The following is an 8,792-nucleotide window of genomic DNA, read 5'->3' on the forward strand; positions in this document are numbered from 1 at the left end:
TTTTATGATGAATTTTAAAGTCAACATGAAAGAACAAACAATACAACAAGAAAGAAAAAATACTGGTACAAAAATGAACATTTACTATTTCGGAAATGAACATTTATTTATTTATTTGGAATGAACATTTACTATTTTGGAAATGAACATTTATTTATTTATTTGGAAATAAACTACAAAAATGAACATTTACTATTTCGGAAATAAACATTTATTTATTTATTTGGAATGAACATTTACTATTTTGGAAATGAACATTTATTTATTTATTTATTGGGAAATAAACAATATAGACGCTTGTAAAAACATAAAAGACCAATGAAGTGAACAATTTCATTATGAACATTAACCATATATTTATTATGAACAAACAAATAAACAAGAAAGGACAAATAATTCAACAAAAAAGAACAAACAATATAAAAAAGAACATAAAATTCCAGAAAAAAGGACAGCCAATACTAAAATTATGAACAATTTTATGATGAATTTTAAAGTCAACATGAAAGAACAAACAATACAACAAGAAAGAAAAAATACTGGTACAAAAATGAACATTTACTATTTCGGAAATGAACATTTATTTATTTATTTGGAATGAACATTTACTATTTTGGAAATGAACATTTATTTATTTATTTGGAAATAAACTACAAAAATGAACATTTACTATTTCGGAAATGAACATTTACTATTTCGGAATTGAACATTTATTTATTTATTTGGAATGAACATTTACTATTTTGAAAATGAACATTTATTTATTTATTTGGAAATAAACAATATAGGCGCTTGTAAAAACATAAAAGACCAATGAAGTGAAAAATTTCATTATGAACATTAACCATATATTTATTGTGAACAAACAAATAAACAAGAAAAAATAAATAATTCAACAAAAAAGAACAAACAATATAAAAAAGAACATAAAATTCCAGAAAAAAGAACAAACAATACAACAATTATGAACAATTTTATGATGAATTTTAAAGCCAACATGAAAGAACAAACAATACAACAATAAGTTTGATGAATGAATTTAAAAAACAACAAGAAAGAACCAACAGTACAACAAGAAAGAACAAACAATACAAGAAGAAAGAGTAAAAGATTAATGAAGAATTTAATTATGTGCATTAACGTACCATATGATTATTATAAACAAACAAATAAACAAGAAAGAACAAACAATATAAAAAAGAACATAAAATTCAAAGAACAAACAATACAAAAAGAAAGAATAAAAGATTAATGAAGAGTTTAATTATGAACATTAACCATATGATTATTATAAACAAACAAATAAACAAGAAAGAACAAACAATATAAAAAAGAACATAAAATTCCAGAAGAAAGAACAAAAAATACGACAATTATGAAAATTTGATGATAAATTTAAAAAACAACATGAAAGAACAAACAGTACAACAAGAAAGAACAAACAGTACAATAAGAATGAACAAACAGTACAATAAAAAAGAACAAACAGTCGACAAGAATGAACAAACAATATGAGCGTGTCGTTTTTGGGGGGTACGGGTACAGCAGTTAGCGATTGGAAGTATATAGTAGTAAAGCCTTTTATAAAGAGAGGTCCAATTGAAAGCCTGAAAATGCCATATAGTAGCATTGAGACATTCATGCAGCTCTACCATTTGCGAGTAATACACCATGAATAACATGAATCCATGATACTATCATAATAACCACTGTCCCTAGATAGTTTCAGTAGAAAAAACAGTACTAAAAGGCGAAATACATCCATGTCTGCATTCATTATTACAACTCGAATGATATTGATATCAGCTCGAGCCATATACAAATTGATTTCATGTAACACTTGTTAATACGCCTCTGCTTGTAAGAGAGGAGAAAGACGTATCCATGAACAATCAATAGATTATAAATAATCACTAGCATAAGGCATGATGTTAGACACCTAAAAATATTCTGCTGTCCTAGATACCACTTTCCAAACTGATTTATCAGGAATCATCTCCACATGGGCTTCGTTGTTGACTTTAGTCTTCATTCCCCGAGAAAATAATGTTTCAAGTTCCCTAAACTGAATAATATCATGGTAATTAGCAGAAGATAATAGTTTCAGTAAACGAAAGGCCGGAATGAAAAGTTTCAGTAAAATGCATACGTCTTAATATCCTAGGCGTTGAGGATGAATCTCGTTCATGATGAAAGCTGCATAGTCTGATGCTTGTGTCTTGAGCTTATCTAGTTTATTAGCCGAGGCACTCAAACACTATAGCATTTACTTCCCAAGTTCCCAATTCAAGAATATGGAGTAATGCAGCAAATCAGACTGAACTGAAAGAAACCAGACCAGCAAATCAGACTGAACTGAAAGAAACCAGACCAGCAAATCAGACTGAACTTAAAGAATTCAACAAGCATGAATGAAGCAGCAGCAAGCAACAAGCATGAAAGAAGCAGCAACGGAACAGAACCTGCAAGTCTGCAACCATTCACTCATTTAGGTTTCTGTATACTGAACCTGCAGCTATTCATTGACTCAACAGAAACCATAATGAGCAGTGTTTTAGCTGCTTCCACAAGTCCATGCAGCACCTAACCACACAATATCTGAGTAGGACTGCTTCAAGTTACGAACCCAGCAATCCTGAAATAATTTCAAATATTTGTATCCATAGATTGGTGCTAAAAGAAAATTCATTCAGGCTCATGGATTTACCATTTTATCTGCTGTGAAATACCGAGCTCTTAATAACTCAGCAGATCCTAAAGAATGGGTTGAATCACCACTTCGAGAATCTGTCATAATCAGAAGTAAAATATAAGTATTTTTTCACTATCCATGACTGACAATTACTGAAGGTAAGAGTAAGGATAATGCAGAATAAAAGATGTTATAGGATCCTCTCGGATGCTGTAGAAGGCAACATTATAGAATAAGAGCAATGCTATCAAGTGAAGTAATGAGTTAAAGGCCTACATCTAGAAGCTACACCATGGGTAATACAGCTGAATTCCACCATATTTCCACTGAATCAGTTGCTAAATTCAGCTTTAGGAAAAATATGTGGTGTATGAAAAGACCTAATCCTAAATAACATGTCAAAAATATATAGGGAATACAGGTAGACTTCATCTTATTTAAATCCAGAAAGATTGAAACGCCTTTTCAGTTCATTGGAATTAGCTTCTTTGACCAATAAGGAACTAAAAGGATAGTTTACTGCCCACAATCATGTATAATCTGAAGTTCTAAACCCATGGAAGATCAAGCAAAAGCATCAGCCACCAAGAAAGACCTAATCCTAAATAATATGTGAAAAACATATAGGGAGTACAGGTAGACTTCATCTTATTTAAATCCAGAAAGATTGAAACACCTTTTCAGCTCATTGGAAATAGCTTCTTTACCAATAAGGAACTAAATGGATAGTTTACTTCCCACAATCATGTATAATCTGAAGTTCTAAACCCATGGAAGATCAAGCAAAAGCATCAACCACCAAGAAAGACTAACTGTAAAAACAAAACAATTATGAATTAAAACTCGAATGGTTTAATCTGTCTTAGCTTTTATTTTACAGGCTTCATTTCTGGGTTTAACGGAATGTTCCGCTATGTCCCTATCGATTTCTGGCATGTCCTTGTATGACCAAGCAAACACATCCACGAATTCGGTGAGCATCGCGATTAAGCTTGTGCGCTCTTCTGGAGTGAGAGTTAGACTGGTTCTAGTATCCGTCATTAGATAGAGGTTGAAGAAGAGTAATAACAAGATCAAGAACCCATTGTTACATGGAAATGAAACAAAACTCATTCAGCTAGCTTACACAACCTTCTTGCATAAGTCAATCAACCTAGGGTGTTCATTCAGCTAGCTTTCTACTAATCACGAAATTCTGATTCCAAATCCGATCAATTTCTCACTAATTTAAACATTGATCACTAATCATATATATATATATAACAGGTAATCTGCTATCAAAATTGAAGAGAAATTTACATCATTTCCTCACTGATTTAAACATTGTTAACTAATCAAGTTGAGTTAAGCACAAGTGAAACAGTATCCGAGATGTTAATACAAGGTCAGTAAACTGAATTTAATAGGACAAATCAAGCCAATAAACAATAAAAAATTTAAATTGAACAGAAATTGAGGGGATAATACCTTGATGAAACCCACTTCCTCAGCATTAGCAGGCTGCAGCATATCGAACTATACTTGCAAATGATTGAATGAAGGTTTTCTCAAACTTGGCTGCCATAATTTGAAGAATAAAATATAGTAAAACATCAAATTAAACACAGAAGAAGTAAACCAAATTCATCTAATGTAAGCACACATCTACAGAATATACATTTTTTTACTTGACTCATTGTATGGCCTATATAGGTATATTTGGCCAATTTGCGTCTTGTGGAAGTTGACAAGGATATCTTGATCACTGCGTATTAGCCTATTGTGATAAAGTAAGCTTTAAATCATTTGCTTTTTTAAAAAAAAAGATGGAGCATCTTCGGTTCTTTGTTCAGAAACCATAAGAAGGATTTTTATTAACGTTGCTAGAAAAGAAAAATCTCAGTTAGCCAGGTAAACAAATTACTTTGATATCCTCTGTTCGAATCTTCTCTTGAAACCAGACAATTGAAATTTCACTAACTGGTCATAAAAATAAATCAATCATCAACCTACAATCTCGAAGACAATCACCTTCTACCGTCAAGCTCCTATACCATACTCCTAACACACCTCCAAATATGGAGTTGACATTAATGAAACAAGGCTGCCTCAACCGGCGAGGTATGAGGGGAGAGACGGGGAACGGAGGGAAAGGAATAACCAGTCTAACATTGTGCATATGTAACGTCCAACATTGGGTTTTAATGTAGATTGTAAACGTAACAACGTGAAAATCGGAAACAGGACGAGAAAAAATAAAAATGGTAACAAAAGCAACTCATAGAAGTCCAACTTACTTTTATGTCTAAGAATAGGCAGTGATACCTCGTTTTAAACAGGAAAATTTGGCAGGAAGAGCCGAAGAAAGCAGTCGCAGATTATAGTAACCAAAATCTGAACAAAAAGTGAAAATAACCACGGGTCTCTAGTGATTCCCAAATCTTTAAGAAAATATCTCCAAAATGTAGACATTTTTTTTCAGGAAAGCTTTAAAATCCTTAAACATGACCAACCCATCCCTCGTGACTCTACATTGTCTACAAATGATGTGGGATTTCCGCACAATAACTCGTTTAATACTATGATACTCGATACTGAGAGTTTCAGCCCTCTTTCATCAAAACACAAACTACCCTCTTGAACCCCAATACTCCGAACAATCTCTGTAGTTACTTTTTGCTCATTTTTTTGTTGTTCTAGTGAAGACGACGTAGACGATAATCTGCTAATATAGACCGAGGCAGCGGAAAACACAAGAAATGTTTGTTCATCTTTCTTCCAGACAAGATCAGAAAATTTTACTACCACCCAAAAATAACTGGACCAAATTAGTACCTTACTGTTTTTGTAATATACAACGATCTGGTCTAATTTGATAACCCAAATTGGCATAAAGAAATCCCTAAAATTCTAAAGACTGGACTTGGTATCGAGCTCAACAAGAGCAGATCTTCTAAAAGTGATTATTGATTAGCACTTTACAACGTCAGTTGCTTATATTTCAAGAATTAGGTTAAAAAGACTAAAATTAAGCAATAAACAAGCAAAATGGCAAATAAATTTACCCATAATTCGAGAGAAGACCATTATGGAGATGCTCGACAGCTGAAAGATCAACATCATCAATTCACCAACATAAAAATGACAATAAGTAAATCAAACCGATTGCAAACAAAAGTACCAATCAAACTCACGCCAAAAGGTCACCGATAAATTAGACCAAAATGTTCAAAACAACATATACCAAAAAAAAATTAGCGAAGAAAACACCAACAGAATAAACCAAAATTGGAATAAAAGACGAAAAAATGAAGGATTAACAACTCGGAGCTCAAGAGCTTACCTAAAAACGACGGAAAATAAAACCTAAAACAAATGAGAGGAGAGAGATTTTTTTCCCCCTGTCGCCTCTGCCTCGCCGACGCCACCACCGCCAGTTCCAACCGTAGTTCCCACCGCCGCTGCTTCCCTCTTTTTCTCCCTCTGTTCTGCTCGGCCACAAGAGAGGGCGCGATGAAGGCTGGATTTCATGGTTCTTGAAAGAAGAGAGAGGAGGAGAATGAAAGAAGAGAGGGGCGGGAGAAGTCGGCCACAAGAGGTGGCGCGATGGAGGCCGGAGTCCAGGTTTCTTGAAAGGAGAGAGGAGGATACTGAAAGAAGAGAGGGGTTAGTGATTTCTAGGCTGGTGAATGCAGGTTGGATTGGAGAAGAAAAGCTAAGAGGGTAAATTGGTAAATGTGCTAAATACACTGTTCATAAGAGAATTCTACTGTTCCAAAGAAGAGGTTCTTGCTTTTAAAAGGGTTGTAGATTAAATTTATAGTAATATTTAAGGACCATTAACTAAATAAGGTATGGGGAAAACAAATAGGAAAATCTATTTATAGTATATGAGACAATTTTTTAGGGTCGGAGAGAGTAGAAAGTATCATTACTATATATTGTACCACCCGGTTCACCCTTAGGGCTAATCCAGATTCGGGGCGAGTTCTGAGTGGATAGGTTCCATTCCCCTCCCAATTGTTGTTGCGGGGGATCGAGCACGGGTCCTCCCTACCAAGTTCAGCCTCAATCACCACTGAACCAACAGTCAATTAGTATTCTAATATGTTGTTAACTAAAGTTAAATGTATTGATCCGTAAAATGTTCTAATTAGCGAATAGAATTTGCGGGCCTAAGCACAAAGATGACAACAAACATTAAACAATATAACCAATGATATTATTAATTACTAACGCATGTCCACATTGAATGAGACAAACTATCAGATACCACTAAATATTGATGGAATTAACTCCGTTAACTTGTTAAGGGAAATGTTAATTCCATTAACTTAATTTGTTAATTAACTCCCCCTTACCCCCCCCCACTTAAATCTATAACTATTACTAAAGTAATAACCGCTGACATCATTTTCCTCTCAAGCTGTACACGTGTCGTGTCCTCCTTTAATATTTTCCCGCCCAAACTGCACTACTCTTATGTCGTTCTCCTATGCCCTTCACGCTTTCCAATTTTCATTTAAATAAAAACTCACGCTTTACAACGACTGTTTGTTCATCTTCCAGTCTCTCTCTACTATTCCATTTCCGATTTATGTCTTATTTACTCTGTATTTCAGCTATTCATTTGATTGAGACGCTACTGTATTTTTTCTTTTTTCTTCATAATTTTCTCTGTTTTACAAACTAATTGTTGTGATTAATTAATTTTGTGTTTATTTTTTATTTTCAGGTAATAATAAGTTATGATTACTGAATTTCTTGATGTTGAGTCGTCCTGCTCATGAATTCATGTCCAAATCAGTAAAATTTGGGTGATTTAAACTCCAAATTCGTTTCGAAATTTGCATTCTCTTTTTTCTGTATTTCTTTAGTTGAAGCATGTATGTTCATCTTGATTTCCTGGGGATTCTAGATCTCCCAAGATTTTTCTTTTCAATGGTATGTAGTTTTTTCAAATTGGTTATTTCTTTCTAGGTTTCTTTATTTTATTTGGATATTTTCATAAAAGTCGTGAATGTTTTGATTATTTATCCAACCTGACTGCATGATATACTTTTTTAATAACTCTCAGTTGATTGGAATTTTAATGTAAGTTATCCATGGGAGAACATGAATGGTCTTTTCGAAGGAATTAAGATGAATAAAGGAAGAGCGAAAATGTTTTATCGAAAAGTAATTATACACCTCATCTTCTTAAGGTCCTTAATTTCTTATTAATTAATGGTGAAGGTGACATTACTCATCTCCGACTCTCCTTTAGGTGAAAAGGGGTCTTCCGGTTTTAGACCAATGTTCCAGTTTAATTTAGCTTTTAGATGTAATTATAACTGGATTTTTCTTTTTGTTTCTTCGTCGTATAATTGTAAGGAGCTGTAAGTTTATTATGCGGAAGTATGTGTGATAAGGGGATAGATCAAAATCATGGATTGTTGATATATAATGAAGATACAAAGTAGTTATTTAAGGGATCTCTAATTAATTCCATGTGATGATATGATTTTTTTTATTAATAAAATCAATTTTACTAAACATAAAATCAAGGAATTTTTGTCAGAAAGGACCTTTTATAAGCAAAAAATTGTGATAAAGGACCTTTTAAAAAAAAAGTTGTGAGATAGGATCCAAATCAGATTTTTTGTTGTGAATAGGGACCAAACTCATTTTCCGGCAGTCAAACCTAATTCTCCGGCGTTGACCGATGCGTGCACCACAAGTGACCCTTAGGAACGAATATTATTTTAGTTTTTTTAAAATTTCCCCCTCCCATTTCCCCCCTTAACTACTGCCTACAGAAAACCTTGAATAAAAAAATCTCCTTTTCTCTTTCTGGTTGCTTCTCCTTCCTCGACTTGGTTGAACCAATTATTCAAATCATAACCGCAATTCTTGTTCTTTTGATTATTTGCAGATGTTGCTTCCAATTGGCTACCTTGCTTCCCTTTGACCGCAAGGAAACTGTTTTTATGATGTATTTTTCGTAGAGAGTCTCGCTCTTGAGGTTGTCCAAGCCTTGATTCCTTCTCTAGACCACAATGTCAGTGTACTAAGATCAAACGATGTAACGTTGTCATTAAGTTGATGATGCACTTGTTGATTTTCAGATTTCTCTCGCATT

At 33.5% G+C, this 8,792-nt stretch overlaps 1 long non-coding RNA gene across 3 annotated transcripts; it reads right to left on the reverse strand.

Moving 5' to 3' along the window:
• Positions 1-1,676: 1,676 nt before the first annotated feature.
• LOC110806086 (uncharacterized) lies at positions 1,677-6,408 on the reverse strand. Of its 3 annotated transcripts, none has more exons than XR_008933142.1 (7): positions 6,015-6,408; positions 5,737-5,776; positions 4,160-4,249; positions 2,708-2,787; positions 2,463-2,635; positions 2,150-2,355; positions 1,677-2,065 (listed from the first exon to the last, which is right to left on the reverse strand). It is a non-coding gene; the product is annotated as an uncharacterized lncRNA (long non-coding RNA). The 3 variants fall into 3 exon arrangements; XR_002538205.2 differs by having other exon boundaries at positions 2,150-2,317; positions 6,015-6,402; XR_002538204.2 differs by having other exon boundaries at positions 2,150-2,322; positions 6,015-6,393.
• Positions 6,409-8,792: the final 2,384 nt, after the last annotated feature.

The sequence above is a fragment of the Spinacia oleracea genome, chromosome 4 (genome assembly GCF_020520425.1).
Source record: "Spinacia oleracea cultivar Varoflay chromosome 4, BTI_SOV_V1, whole genome shotgun sequence".
Classification (NCBI taxonomy): Eukaryota; Viridiplantae; Streptophyta; class Magnoliopsida; order Caryophyllales; family Amaranthaceae; genus Spinacia; species Spinacia oleracea.